This window comes from Antechinus flavipes, chromosome X, assembly GCF_016432865.1.
Source record: "Antechinus flavipes isolate AdamAnt ecotype Samford, QLD, Australia chromosome X, AdamAnt_v2, whole genome shotgun sequence".
Lineage (NCBI taxonomy): Eukaryota > Metazoa > Chordata > Mammalia > Dasyuromorphia > Dasyuridae > Antechinus > Antechinus flavipes.
In genome coordinates, this window is record NC_067404.1 from 63,733,943 (window position 1) to 63,750,364 (window position 16,422).

Here is a 16,422-nt window from a genome sequence, read left to right on the forward strand (position 1 = left end):
ATCCACATTTCTCTTATGAAAGGTCATAGAATGGCCGAGTTTTGTTACTGCTACCATTGTGATATAAGACCCAGAGTCCCAATGTTCACCTTTATAATGATGTATCCTTAAATCTTTCTATACTCCTTTCAAAGCAATGCCCTAAATGATTCTTGGGTTGACTTTTATTATTTTGACTTGAAGCCTGAATAATAGTATGTTTGAATTTCTAAAGTATCATGTCTCAGATTATTCGTGTTGCACTTTTTAAAAAGACAAGCGTGCACTTATCAAAGTACTCATGTACTTATTTTAGTGTCTCTGAAGTACCTGAGTCTGGATGAAGACATATGTCCTCTGAAATCAAGATCTAATTGGAGCTCTCATCATGGATGTTGACTCTAGTCAACAATGGTCAAAAGTAAGTCTATTAAGTGGGTTAAATTCCACCCCAAAGCCAAGACAGACAGAGCTTCTTAGCAGTAAATTGATTGTGCTTACTTGACTTGATGTAACTAGAGAAAATAACAGCCAAACTACAAAGTGATCAGATGAGATATAATGTGCTGGTGTTTTGCTACATAGTGATCAGAAGGATGCTGCTTAGTCGTGGGCATTCTGGAGAAAACATTATCTCTGGCTGGATACACTGTCCATTTCTGCAGACTCAAGATCTCAGCTCTGCCAGGTCAGCTCACTTTTCTTCCAACATCTACAGAGAAACCAAGCAACAGAGATGTAGTAGAGACACCAATAGGGCCCACACAGTCATCCTCTTATTAATCTTAGACAGTGATTACCAACCCCCCTCCAGCAAAGTCTGGGAAACAGTAATATTTAAGTAGATTCTTACCTTTCCTAATCTGGAATACTACAAAATTAACTGATTAAAAAACTCTTTCATATATGCATAGAAACCCACAGGATTATGCCACCACTGCCACCCCGCTCCCACAACATATAGAATTAAAGCCTCTTGAGGCACTGAGTATATGCAAACTAATATCTAAAACAAGGATTTTAACCCAAAAGTCCTGGCACTCAAAAGTCTGTCTGTCTCTCTGTCTTTCTCAGAGAAAGAATAGAATTAGTATAGTTTCCATTAGATCATTACACTTTGATAAATACTACTTCTTTACATCTTTACATAGAGTGCTGCAGATGGTCCTTTATGGTACAATAATTATGTCCCTTTACTCAATGTAAAGGCACCATCAGAGGGTGGGTATTTATCTGAATGTCCAAAAAAAAGCAGACTCATATTGGGAGGTGTGGGGTATATTTACCCATTTCTCTAGAAAATTCATTAAAAGAAAAAACACTGACTTATTCTCATTTAAAAGCATGACTTTAGGGGGAAATTATTCTCAGTTTTTTTACACTTGTGGAATTCTTTTTTTTTTTTTTCATGGAAATCTTTTTCAAGAAAAATGGTTCCACAGAATACGTATCCTATTAGCTGCCACTTTTCTTCCAAAAGAGCTCCAACAGAATTTATGGCAAAGATGAACAGATACCCTGTTTTTGAGGAACTGCTTACAAGGCAATGCCTCAACTAATTCAATAGATTCCTCATTGGTCTCCCAGCCTCCAGGATTCAGTTCACTATCTTCCACACAGCTGCCAGTGATTTTTACAAAAGCACACATCTGACCACTTCACCCTACTCCTCATTGAACTGAAAGGGCTCCCTACTGCTTTGAGCATCAACTAGGAACTCCTCCACCTGGCATTCAAAGTCCTTTCCAACTTGTCTGGGGGCTGCTCTAGTATTCTGGAAATATTCAAAGTCATCACGGTCTCTGGTTTTCGTCTTCTCTGTAACTGGCTCTGGGAAAATCAAAGTGTTCTTTGTGTCAGAAGTTTCAGAACCACAAAAATGAACTTGAATATATTTTAAGGACACAACTGGCTCAGAGCCTAGCTAATTTCTCTCTATAGTTCCTTTCCCCCTTCTTCAGTGAAGCTCCACTTTGATGATTCACATCTTCTCACTTGAAAACAGGCTCCTCCAAGCTGTATCTTTTCATTTTTCCCTGTGTTTTGCAAATCTTGCCTGTCACTTTCTCCTGACTTTAATGTGGAATTATATAATTTCACCCTGCAGAACACTTTGTTTATTAGTTTGTGTGAAACACATATAATTGCAAGGGCAAATCTGATTAGACATTGATAAAATGATAGTTCTGCTCTGAGATAAGAGTTGGGAGTTTGAACATGGCTGAATCTTCTCTTTTATTAGGCATATTAGGGTAGCAGAATTGTACATGGAAAAATTATTTGTTGAGTAGCTTATTTCTCACATTTTAGAAAGCTGTAGTAAATATGATTTACTCGCATTGTTATTGGGTCTGTGCCTACAGAAACTGCCCCAGTAATGTGTTTGCATGACACATAATTAGGTGCATGCTATAACTTGTTCTCAGCTCTGAGACACATCAATTTGAACAAGCTGCAATATCCAAGTATAAATTAAGACCCATGTTAATCATTATGTCTGACAAATTTCCTTAGTTTTAAGAACAGTGGTCACCCTCCTAAACCATAATATGTTCATCAAAGAAGCAGGAGGACTGTGACTGGGGAGTACTAAAGAAAATATCAGGTGAGATGAATTACTCAGCCTACTTTCTGCCAACAATCAGAATGTAGCAAAGTTAGATTTCATTTCAAATCAAGCCCTGCAGATTATCTTTTCTTTCAGAGTATTAATAGCATTCCCTGAGACCTAAGCTAACTGATACCACCATCATCCCCATTCTCAATTTAGGAGGTACAATCGTACATTCAGATCACTAGGGCCCATGGGCCAAAACTCATTGATCTCATTTTTTCTTCAAGGCCTTCAGCAGATATGGATTGGTCCAATCTTCTGGAAAACCATCTGTCATTATACAAGAAAAGTCATTGTCCTATTCACACCCTGGGACTCAGTGATCCTACTACTGACAATATAACAATATAACTAAGAGGTCAAGGACAGAATGAAAAGCTCCAAAGAACGTATCTGGTAGAAAAAAAAAGAAGTGCACATTAACAGGGAAAAAAATCAGTCAGTCAATAAGTATTTAACAAACTTACTATGTGCCTAGTGCTATGCTAAATATGGAAAATATAAATAAAAGCAGAAAGACAATCCCTGTTGTTAACAAGCTCAGAGTCTGATGAAGGAGACAACATATGAAGAACTGGGTATAAGCAGGAGATATAAAGGAGTGTTAATGGTTTTCCCTGAGACCTAAGCTAACTGATGCTACCACTACCACCCCCAATTTAGGGAGATACAATCATTCATTCAGGCCAGTAGAAGCCATGGACCAAAGTGCATGATTTTCACAATCTAGGGAAACCAGAGTACAAAGCAGAGTATCACCATTCATCTCCTACAAATTTATTAATTATCTATTATGTGTCTGACACTGAGCTAAATGCTAAGGATACAAAAAGGTAAAGGCCTTTCCTTCAAGGAGTCCACAATCAAATGGAAAAGAGAGATTGGGGCAGAGTTAAGATAAAAATAATAATGTTTACAAATGAAGTACAGAGGAAGAATAGACACAAAGGCATGTGATGGGAGGGTTCATAGTTCTGAAAACCTACTCATAGGGAATGGGTTAAATAGACAACACTACATATATACCACGAAGGATATAGTACAATCCAAAATCTATTTAAAAAAAATTAGGGGGGGGGGGAGGATGGGCAGATTGGGAAGCAAAAGGTGAGAGAATAAGACAAGGGAGGGATATATGAGTGGTGGGAGGTTGCCAGAATTAAATACAGAATCAGCAAGGATAGGAAAACTATGGGTGTGTGTCTGTGTGTGTGTGGGGGGGGGCGGAGGGTATTTATGTATATATCTATATATGTATACATAAACATATCTTTTCTTAACTATAGCTTGCCTGGGAGGATGAAAGGGGGAAGAAGAATATTAAAAAAGGTGTGGAGCAGAGAACAAAAGAACAATTTACAAGGAAGCAAAGAAAATATGGACACTCATGAATATAATTTCTTCATATATATATATATATATACATATATACATATATATTAGTAGAAAAAATTATATACACACATATATATATATATACATACACACATATACTTTCTTGAATTGGTAATTTGTTCTTTTATATTTTGAGTCTTTCATCATTGGCCATGTTAGGCACACAACTATATTCTCTTTTGTTTTTTTGTTTTGCTTTTCTGTTTTTCTTTTTTTTTTATTCTGTTCTTTAAAAACAAAATTGTAAAAAACCTAGAGTGATCAAAGAGAAAAGAATGATCAGTAGTGTAAAAGACTGAATTGAGGTCAAGAAGGATGAAGATGCAGAAAAGGTCAATGGATTTGGAGGCCTAGGTTGAAACTAGACCTTGAAAAAAAAAACTAGGTTGAAACTCTACCTTGAAAAAGTCACTGCTTTTCTGACGTTGGGGAAAGACAAGTTGCTGTGGATCTCAGTTTCCTCATCTATAAAATGAGGGGATTGGATAAGATGGGCTTTAAGGCAACTTCTAAATCTAAATCTATGATCCTATCATTTAATTCATTTGCTACCATTATAATAACCTAGGAAGGGTAGGATTGGGAGAAATGTAGGCTGATAAACTTCTATTCTCATATGACTCATATTAAAAGTAAAAGACTATGTTATTTAATTGTAAATTTCAATATAGTTAAAGTTTTATGTGCTTCACTCAAGTCTCTAAATATATTTATTCAGTTGCTTGTTGCTTATGAATAATATATTCTCATTTCATTTATGAATTCATTTAATCTTTAGTAGCATAACCAAATCAAGTTGGTTTTTCTTCTATTAAAAATTGCTGGAAGGCAAGAATTCTGTCTAACTCGCTTTATAAAGAGCGTACAGCCTAGTAGCACAGAAAAGAAGAATGTTATGATGCCAATAATAAACTAATATATTCACTTTTGAAATGACTCCTGTTTTCCTTCTCCCCTTATTTACAAATATATTAAGATCGACCTGACATGCTCAGTCAGATCCACCATTAGCGGGACTGAATGACCACAACAATCAAGTTATCAGCAATGTATCTCACATGATTTTAATGACTGAATGCCATTTGGTTGGAGTCATAATATGTTGATGAATTATCAGCAACAGTACTATTGAACAGGCAAGTTATTTTAGAGACATAATGTAACCCCATTATCATCCAAATGCAGAAACTAAAGCATAGAGAGGTAGGTGACTCACACAAGGTCAGTTAACAAGCAGTTTATTGAGCATTGTGCTAAATGGTAGGATACAAAGAAAGTAAAACAAAACAAAACAAAACAAAATATGATCACTGCCCATAGGAAGCTCTCATTCTATTGGGAGAGATAATGTCAACAATTATGTACACACAAGATATTTACAGCATAAATGGGAAGCAATGTCAGAGAAAAGGCATAAGCAGTGGAAAAGTCTTTCACAGAAGGGAAGAGAGGAGATGAGTCTTGAAGGAAGCTGGGGAAGCCAGAAAGCAGAGATAAAGAGAATATGCCATGCATAGGGGACAGCAAGTGAAAAGACAGAACAAACAGATGGAGTGTTATGTTTGAGCAACAGAAAAAAGGCCAGTTTGGCTAGATCATAGAGTACATGGAAAGTGCAAGACAAGTGTAAAGGCAGAAACAGAGCAGGCTGTAAAAGGCCTTCAAAACCAAAGGGAGGTTTATAGTTGATTCTGGAGATAAGGAGCCCACCACAGATTGTTGAATAGGGGTGGGGTGAGGAAGAAGTCATGACGTATCAGTGCTTTAGGAAATTTGATTTGACAGCTGATTTGCCATTATGGCCTGGAATGAGGAGAGACTAGAGACAGTGAGATCAATTATAATGCTACTGGAATAATCCAGATGAGAGGTAATAACTGGAAGGATAATGGTACCTTGGACAGTAATGGGGAAGGTTTGGGAGTTTTCTGTTTAGACATCCTGAGTTTGAGATGGTTCTGGGACAGTTTGAAATGTTTAAAAGGCAGTTGAGGATGGGAGAATAGAGGTCAGGGCTAAATAAATCACATCTATATAGACATAATAATTGAATTAATGGGTGTTGAAGTGATCTCCAAGTGAGAGAGCATCAAGAAGTAATGATGGTCCAGCACAGAGCCCTGGAGAATCTCTAAAGTTAGTGGCTATGACCAGTAGGACAATCCATCAAAGAAAACTGAAAATGAGCAATCAGATAGGTAGGAAGAGAACCAGGAGAGGAGTGTCTAGAAAATCTAGAGAGGAAAGAGTATCTAGAAGAAGAAGATGACTGACGGTGTCAAAGGCTTCAAAGAGGCCAAGAAGGATAAGGACTAAGAAAGATACAAAAGATTTGACAATTAAGAGATGATCAGTAACTTTGGAGAGAGAAATTTCAGTTAGATGATAAAGATGGAAGCCAGATTGCAGAGGAGATAAAATGATGGCATCTATTGTAGACGGCTTTCTTAAGGAATGTATGATTACCTAACAATTAATTGGATCATAAACAATGTGTCTTACTTCATTTTAATGACTGAATGCCATCAGGTTAGAGTCATAGCATTACAGAATATCAGAACTGGAAGAGACCATAGAGATTTTTTCCAACTTCCATTTTATGCAGAAACTGAGGCCTGGAAAAGTGACTTGCCTAGCCAAGGTTGCAGAAGTAGCTAGTTATCAAATAGGATTTCTAGACTCTTTCCACTATACACACCCTCATTGTATTGATAATTAATAGAACTGAATCAAATGGATTAGTTAGCAATGAATTGCTTTCCACTTGCTTGGAAGCAATCAAAAGGCAAAACCATCGACCCAATCTGACAGTTGAACTGGAGGCACCATGTAGATGTGATTTTCCTTATAGATAGGAGCTTCTGACTCTTGTCACAAGTGATTACAGTTTATATAAAATGAACTATATCACATAATACATGGTAAATACTTTAATATTAGTTTTTCTCCTCATCACTGAGATTGTAATAACATTTTCAGAACTCAAGAATGTCTCAATAGTTGCTTTTTCAGAAGAGGGCTAGCACTTCTCCTCTAGGGTTTCTTCTATGATTTTTATTAGAAATTGATCATTAGACTATGTCTACCTTAGCATCAGAGCTGTTAACTATAGGAGATATTCTAAAATTCTACACTGTATATGTCTACTTAGAGAAGTAATCTTGGGTAAAATTCCAGTAGACAAAATGAGAAATCATTATCTTAGGATCTACAATTCCTACTTAGTTTGTCTCACCTGACTTATCTGACTAGTTCCTTGTTTTGGGTGAAAAATGATTTTAAAACAATATTTCTATAATGAAAAGTGGAGGAGTTGAAACTTAAGACAGGTGTTAGTCATGCTCTCTAGAACAAGCACATCAAGTCTTCCAGGCCATTACACTCTACTGTGCAAACAGAGAGTTTAAATATGTGAATATGAAAGCTGATGACTTCCTTGTGAATGTGTATATTGGGAGTGCTTAGAGAGGGAATTAATGAGCCAATAGTTTAAAATGATTCCTTTGCTGCTTTTATAGTCTGTGATGCAGATACATATTCATGACTCTGTAACAGGTGAATTGAGTCACTAGGAGCTGTCATGTCACATGAAAACTGCCCATGGACTATAGAAGAAACATGGTGGAGAATACTGAATAAATGTGGGGAGGGGGCAGTTCAAAGAAGACAGAACAAAAGGTGAATACTGCTTGTCCCTCTGGGCTCCCCAGTTGCTTTTTCCTTTGGCAAGAGTGATGTCTGTTCCTGCCCTTCTAGTGTTTTAGTACATGGGCAGCCTGGTTAACAAAGATAAATTATAGGCCTCAGGTATAATCACCAGCAAGCTTGAGCAAATGAAATGGCCCTTTCCTCTTGGTAACATTGCCATTCCCCTGCCCTCCCAATATGCCCGCTGTTTCTGACTTTGGGAGGACTACTGGAAGCAAACAAGAAAAAGAGAAAACAACATATGTACATTTAAGGAATCTGTAGCAATTTCACTGAGCTCACAGCTTCAAAATTGTATTTCAGAAACAGAAGGGCCTTAGAGAACATTCAGGCTGACCTGTATCTGAGCAGAAATATCTTCAACAATTATTCTTCACAATTTATAATCCTGCCTCTTATTGAAGACCTTCAGTGAAAGAGAATTGCCTTCCTTCTGAAGCATCCCATTTTACTTTTGTTATTAATCAAAACATCAAAAAAAAACATTTTAATTGATTATGGAGTGGCAGGTATTGGGTCTGAAAAAAAAAGATAAAAAGAGCTCATAAAGATGGGAGATAATATCAGAAGGGAAGGTGTGGTCAGCTAAAGAGACTAGGAACGTAAGCTCAATGAATTGGGCTAGCAACTAAAAAAGCTAGAAAAAGACCAAATTAAAAACCCCAAATCAAATACTAAATTTGAAATTCTAAAATTAAAAGGAGAAATTAATTATATTGAAAGTAAAATAACTATTGAATTAATAAATAAAACTAAGAGTTGGTTTTATGAAAAAAACCAATAAAATAGATAAACTTTGATGAATCTGATTAGAAAAAGGAAAGAACATCAAATTGTTGGTCTTAAAAATGAAAAGGGAGAACTTTCCACCAATGAAAAGGAAATTAGAGTAATAATAAGAAGTTACTTTGCCCAACTTTATGCCAATAAATTTGATAACCTAAGTGAAATGGATGACTTCCTCCAAAAATATAGCATTCCCAGATTAACAGAGGAGGAAGTAAATTGCTTAAATAGTCCCATTTCAGAAAAAGAAATAGAACAAGCTGTTAATCAACTCCCTAAGAAAAAAATCCCCAGGACTAGATGGATTTTCATGTGAATTCTGCCAAACATTTAAAGAATAATTAACCCCAATGCTATATAAACTATTTGAAAAAATAGGGAATGAAGGAATCCTATCAAATTCCTTTTATGACACAGACATGGTACTGATACTTAAACCAGTTAGGTTGAAAACAGAGAAGGAAAATTACAGACCTATCTCCCTAATGCATATTGATGTTAAAATCCTAAATAAAATGTTAGCAACAAGACTACAGAAAATCATCCCCAGCATAATACACCATGACTAAGTAGGATTTATATCAGGAATGTAGGACTGGTTCAATATTAGGAAATCTATTAGTATAATTGACCATATCAATAACCAAATTAACAAAAACCATATGATCATCTCAAGAGATGCAGAAAAAGCATTTGATAAAATCCAACATCCATTCCTGTTAAAAACACTTGCGAGTATAGGAATAAATGGACTTTTCCTTAAAATAATCACTAACATCTATTTAAAACCATCAGTAAGCATCATATGTAATGGGGATAAACTGGAACCATTCCCAATAAGATCAGGAGTGAAACAAGGTTGCCCACTATCACCATTACTATTCAATATTGTATTAGAAATGCTAGCTTTGGCAATAAGAGTTGAAAAAGAGATTAAAGGAATTAGAGTAGGTAATGAGAAAACCAAATTATCACTCTTTGCTGATGGTATGATGATGGTATACTTAGAGAACCCCAGAGATTCCACTAAGAAGCTATTAGAAATAATCCACACCTTTAGCAAAGTTGCAGGATACAAAATAAACCCACATAAATCATCAGCATTCTTATATATCACTAACAAAATCCAACAGAGTTACAAAGAGAAATTCCATTTAAAGTAACTACTGATAGTATAAAATATTTAGGAATCTATATGCCAAGGGAAAATCAGAAACTTTCCACACAAATTAAGTCTGATCTAACCAACTGGAAAAATATAAATGCTCTTGGATTGGGTGAGCAAATATAATAAAGATGACAATACTACCTAAACTAATCTATTTATTTAGCACTATACCAATCAGACTCCCAAAGAACTATTTTAATGACAGAAAAAAGAACAACAAAGTTCATATGGAAAAACAAAAGGTCAAGAATTTCAAGGGAACTAATGAAAAAGAAATCAAATGAAGGTGGCCTAGCTGTACCAGATCTAAAATTATATTATAAAGCAGTGGTTACTAAAACCATTTGGTATTGGTTAAGAAATAGACTAGTTGATTAGTGGAATAGGTTAGGTTCAAAGGACAAAATAGTCAATAATTTTAATAACCTAGTGTTTGACAAACCCAAAGACTCCAGCTTTTGGGATAAGAACACACCATTTGACAAAAACTGCTGGGAAAATTGGAAATTAGTATGGCAGAAACTAGGCATTGACCCACACTTAACACCGTACAACGAGATAAGATCAAAATGGGTTCATGACCTAGGCATAAAGAATGAGATTCTAAATAAATTAGAATATAGGATAGTTTACCTCTCAGATATGTGGAAGAGGAAGGAATTTATGACCAAAGAAGAACTAGAGATCATTATAGGTCACAAAACAGAAAATTTTGATATCAAATTGAAAAGTTTTTGTACAAGCAAAACTAATGCAGACAAGATGCAATAAACTGGGAAAACATTTTTTACAGTCAAAGGTTCTGATAAAGGCCTCATTTCCAAAATATAGAGAGAATTGTCTCTAATTTATAAGAAATCAAGCCATTCTCCAATTGATAAGTGGTCAAAGGAGATGAACAGACAATTCTCAGATGAAGAAACTAAAACTATTTCTAGCCATATGAAAAGATGCTCCAACTAATTATTAATCAGAGAATTGCAAATTAAGACAACTATGAGATACCACTACACACCTGTCAGATTGGCTAAAATGACAGGGAAAGATAATGAGGAATGCTGGAGGGGATGTGGTACAACTGGGACACTGATACATTGTTGGTGGAATTGTGAATACATCCAGCATTCTGGAGAATGATTTGGATCTATCAAACTGTGCATACCCTTTGATCCAGCAGTGTTACAAAGAGATCATAAAGAAGGGAAAGGGATCTGTATGTGCATGAATGTTTGTGGCAGCCCTCTTGGTAGTGGCCAGAAATTGGAAACAGAATGGATGCCCATCAATTGGAGAATGGCTGAATAGATTGTACTATATGAATATTATGGAATATTATTGTTCTGTAAGAAATGACAAAGCAGGATGATTTCAGAAAGGCCTGGAGAGACTTACACGAACTGATGCTGTGTGAAATGAGCAGGACCAGGAGATCATTATATACTTCGACAACAATACTATATGATGATAAATTCTGATGGACGTGGCCCTATTCAACAATGAGATGAACCAATTCAGTTCCAATAGAGCAGTAATGAATTGAACCAGCTGCACTCAGCAAAAGAACTCTGGGAAATGAACCACTACATAGAATTCCCGATCCCTCTATTTTTGTCTGCCTGCATATTCAATTTCCTTCACAGGCTAATTGTACACTATTTCAAAGTCCGATTCTTCTTGTGCAGCAAAATAACTCTATGGACATGTATACATACATATATTGTATTTAGCATATAATTTAACATATTTAACATGTATTGGTCTACCTGCCATCTGGGGGAGGAGGTAGGAGGGGAAAAATTGGAACACAAGGTTTTGCAATTGTCAACACTGAAAAATTACCCATGCATATATCTTGTAAATAAAAAAGCTATAATAAAAACTTTTTTTAAATGCTGATGTTTTCTGGTGTTTTAAGTTCATTAATAAAAATATTTTTTAAAAGGGCAAACTCAGAATGTAAACTCTAAGCAGAGAGGGAACAGGGTTGGGGAGAAGACAGTGAGGTGATCAAGAGCATAAATAGAAAGGTATGCCATGGCAAAGAGAAGGACCATCGCTTCATTATATGCTGGAACACAAAGAACGGAGATTTATGAGAATTATTGTGAATTATTAGAATGGAGAAATATGTCAAAGGGTTTTGAGATGCAGAACTGGGAAAACAAGGATATTCATAACAGATGGTCTCTATTTTCTCAGTCAAGAAGGATGTGAGATACTCTGCTGGGAGCAGGAGATGTAAAAGATTTGGAGAGAGAAGTTTATTCTTGAATCAATCCACAAAGAGTATAACCTCTTCTACATACTTCCAAATTGCTAGTATCCTTCCTAAGATGTGGCAACCAGAAAGCCACACAATATTCCAGATTTGGTCTAATCAGAGGAGAGGACAGCAGGGGTATATGTGTCCTCATTTGGGGGTACCATGGTACACTTCATGCAACAAAAGTCCATACTGGTGTTTTTGGATGTGTAACACTAGTGATTCTATTATGCTTACAGTCACATAGAATCTGCCTTTTTCACAAGAACTATCTCTCTTAAATTACATTTGTGCAGTTGATTTCGAGATTCTGTAATGACCTTTATATTTACTCCTATTAAATTCTACCTCAGAAGAGTTGTTATATAATAGAACACACCTATGGACATATTGCTACAACAAATCTCACTATAGAAAGGAGAGACAATTGATTGGGAATGCAAACAAAGAAGCAAAGAGTAAGCACACTAAAAGAAAACAAGATCTCTACACAAACGAAAACATTGACTTTGAAGAAAGGATATTTAGAAATGATATAAGGATTAAAGGTCTTCAGAAGAATCAAGTAAAAAAAACAAATACCAGAAAACTACTCAAGACTTCTGAGTAGAACCAGGAGAACATTATACAGCAAGATTATGTTATCATCAGCTATCACAGACTTGGCTTTTTTCAGCAATGAGGTGATCCTTAACAATTCCAAGACTTGGGATAGAAAATGCCATCTGTATCTAGAGAAAAGTAAGGAGACTGAATGTGGATCAAAGCCTAGTATTTTCACCTTTATTTCATTGTTTTTTCTTTCTCAAGGTTTTCCCCTTTTTGGTCAGATTTTTCTTGCACAACATGACAAATATGGAAATGTACTTAGAAGGATTGTACATGTGTAATCTATATTGAATTGTTTGCTGTCTTAGAGGGCAGAGGAAGAATAGAAAAAATTAGAACACAATCTTAAATAAATGAATGTTGAAAACTAATTTTACATGTATTTGGAAAAGTAAAATACTGTTGAGAAAAAATACCCTCTCCCCAAACTTCAGAACATAGATAAAAAAATATCAATCCAGAAAATTCACAGATTGCCTCCAAAAAATGACAAAACCTTTTCTGCAAACTTCAAAACACATACTAGTTAAATTTTAAAATTGCAAAGACAAATTCAAATGGAAAAGACTTTAAAAGATAAAAATATCTTTATATAAAAGCCAAATTCACATAACAAGACTATTTTGTACCCATCAGAAACTACAGAGGGAATGGGATAATGTATTCCAAATATCAAAAGACCTCAAGATTCAAAACTTAAGCACCAGGTTTTGCATGAACTCTTCCTTGATCTCCACAGATTCTAGTGCCCACATCCTAAATAATGACTTTGGACTTATTTTGTATGTTTCATATATACGTTCATATGTATGTGCTGTCTCCCAATAGAATATAAGCATCATGAGAGCATAAATGATTTCATTTTTGTCTTTGTATCCTCAATAGCTGACACAATATCTGTTACATGGTAAGTGCTTAATAAACATTTAATTGATTGCTTGAAGGCTTTGTTTTTAAATAGAATCTAATGAGAATTTTATATAGATTGGTGGGATTCACAATTCCTCATCAAAACCAAAACTAAGGACATCATTTGCTATTTTATGATAAAACCTCTTTCATGATATTATTCAAATCGAGCTCAAGTTTGAGTTTACTGATTAGTATTTCATATTTTTCCCAAAAATATATACCAGGTTGTTTTTTTGAGAACTCTAATGAAGTCAATCTTTTTTGGGGGTAATTTCTATTTGTTTAAAAGGGAAGCTCATTTGGAATAAACTTCCATTGGATTTCATATCATTTACAGACTGTCTGCAAAAGCATGTAGCTTTTGTTCCTACAAGTCCTTCCATGTTCAAATGCTAAACTTGCTAAATTATTTCTCCAAATCAGATAATTAGATGACCTAATCTGTGGGAGCTGCTCGGCTGCAGCACCATTAATCCAGTAACTACTTGTGTAGAAGCTGTCTCCCACCCCCAAAAAAATTCCAAATCATGATTGGAGGGAGGATATGGAGAGGGAAGGAAGAAAGGGGGACAAAAGAGAGAGAGAAGGGAGGGGAGAGAGAGAGAGAGAGACAGAGACAGAGACAGAGACAGAGACAGAGAGAGAGAGAAAGAGAGAGAGACAGAGATGGGGTGGGGGGAGAGGAAAGGGAGGGAGGGAGAGAGGGAGAGAGAGAAGAAGGGAGGGAAGAGAAGAAGGGAGGGAGAGGGAGAGAGGGAAGGAAGAGAGATTATGATAAAATACCATGTGACAATCTCAAAGTCCTGATGGTATTAAAATTATGTATGACTTGAATCAGAAAGGATGTTAGAATGAATAACTTTTCTTGAGAGCAAAATCAAGAATTAATAGATCTTTAGCTAAAAAACTAAACTGTGAAGAACCAACAGATTTTCACAATTAAGTTCAGAAACAAAGTACAATTTACAATTAATTAATAGCAATGTCCTGTTTCCCTACCAAATGAAGGATATGTTATAAAGAAAAAAAGGAAAGGATTTTTTCCTTACTTGGCCATTCTGAATATGCATTTGCTTTCCTACATGGTCTAAAATTCAATAAATCCCCATTTGTTACATTTAAAGAATTGAAAGAATTCAAACACTTAAAATTCTAGGTCAACAACAGAATTTAATAGATCCTTTAGTCCACCCCGACTTTATCAAGTGGGAAAGTGAACTCCCAGCAAGGCGAAGCCACATACCACGGACCACATGGCAAAGCCTGCTGCAGGCATCTTTCTAATCTGTCTCACTGCTTCATGTCTCAAGTTTGAAACTTTCTAAGTGAAGTGCTAGCTAAGCAACATGGCCATTAACTCTCAGTTGATTGTTAAGTTATTTTAAAGGCTTCTAAAGGGGAGACCTCACATGAAAATAAACCCATTGCTTTAGTTAGGTTTCCAACTTCGAAATTAGATAATGTTGATATAGTCTGAACCTCTCAGAAAATGGTTCTAACTCTGGTAGAAGGTATTATTATAATAATTTGTGGAGTTCAGTAGTAACATGCTCACTTCTCTATTATCCAGGCTTCAAGCAAAGGCTGGATATTAGAGCATCTAATATTAAAGTTCTCAAAGAAAAAAAATCTTGCCCGATTTCTAGATAAGACTAATTCCAACTGCTCAAACCAACTTCTGAGGTTGAGGCTGTGAATATCACTGGCTTTTGGCAAACCCGTCTCCACATTTAGCCCAGTGTTAAAATGATTTCAGGAATGCCGAAACCAAGCTAACTGCACACACCCTTAACATAAATACTATTAGGAGCCAAAATGCACAATAACACACTAAAAAAACAAAACAAAACAAAAAAAAAAACCTGGGCCTCAAATACCACATTCACAATAAATCACAGGCATAAGGGCTCCATGTGGGCAATCTCCCCCTCAAGAGACTTGATACAGCCCCTAACAAGATTTTATATTGCTTAATAAATAAAATAGGTGAGTGATTTGTGTAAAAATTCTTAGAGGAGATAATATTATCTTATGATGAGACTATTGTTGGTAGTTAAATTCAACAGGGGAGTTTGATGAACCAAGACCTGGAAACAGCAAAGCTAACTTTCACTATTAATACTCACAATTCCAACAAAAACATCAGCCATGTTTTTTCTCTCAAGGAGATCCTACATGCCAGTCATCAAAGTTGTCCTTTTCTGCTGTCAGTACGTACATGCATTTTGTTTTAGATGGATTTTGAACTTCAGGGTTACTTGAACTCTAGAGTTTGGTATAAGGAATTTTAAAAAAATTAGAAGCCACAGTAACACCAATTTCAAGTTTTACACATGTTATGTAGGGGATGCATGTGTTTTATTTTTTAGGGTATATAATAAGGTACAGGGTAGGATTTTGGTTTCTCAAAGAACATTACATTTAAGCCTGAATTTTTAAATTTGCAAAAATTTCCTAAAGGCTTCCAAAAATTTTTCTACTTAGAAGTGATGTCTTTCCAGAACTCACCCAAACCCTAATTGCACAATAAAAATCAAGACTTTTTTTAAACAATAAGGCTCTCTAAACCATTTTCATTTGAAAACAAAAGAACCTTTGAAGTCAATTTTGCTGCATCCTTCACGTAAGTTATGTATATAGAATCTGAGAATGGTGATTTGGGATACCTAGGTTTACTGGCTACTTGGGTCTTAATATGTGATGAAACTGCTGGGGATTTTGGCTTAATATCCTAACAATGAAGTCAAATTTTATATTCATTGGTATAAACATTTGACTCTGTGGGAGACAGATAACGTTTTATTTCCTATAGGCCAGTATACTTGAAAAAGCATAATTAATACTAAAGACAGGATGTAATTTTAGGTAATTCTGGCTGTGATCAAATCAATTGAATTCCTTTTATAATTATATATTAGTGTTGACATGGTAGATTTCTGGAAGTGTTTTCTTTGAATTTTCAGTGACTCATGAATGAACTATAGACAG

At 35.5% G+C, this 16,422-nt stretch overlaps 1 protein-coding gene across 4 annotated transcripts in view; it reads right to left on the bottom strand.

The window, feature by feature from the left end:
• Positions 1–523: 523 nt before the first annotated feature.
• Positions 524–16,422, bottom strand: part of LOC127542863 (progestin and adipoQ receptor family member 4-like) — an 82,272-nt gene continuing 66,373 nt past the window's right edge. For all 4 annotated transcript variants that reach the window (XM_051968721.1, XM_051968720.1, XM_051968724.1 and 1 more), the window contains one exon: positions 524–691. The gene's annotated coding sequence lies outside the window, so the exon portion shown is untranslated. The remainder of the gene's footprint in view (positions 692–16,422) is intronic.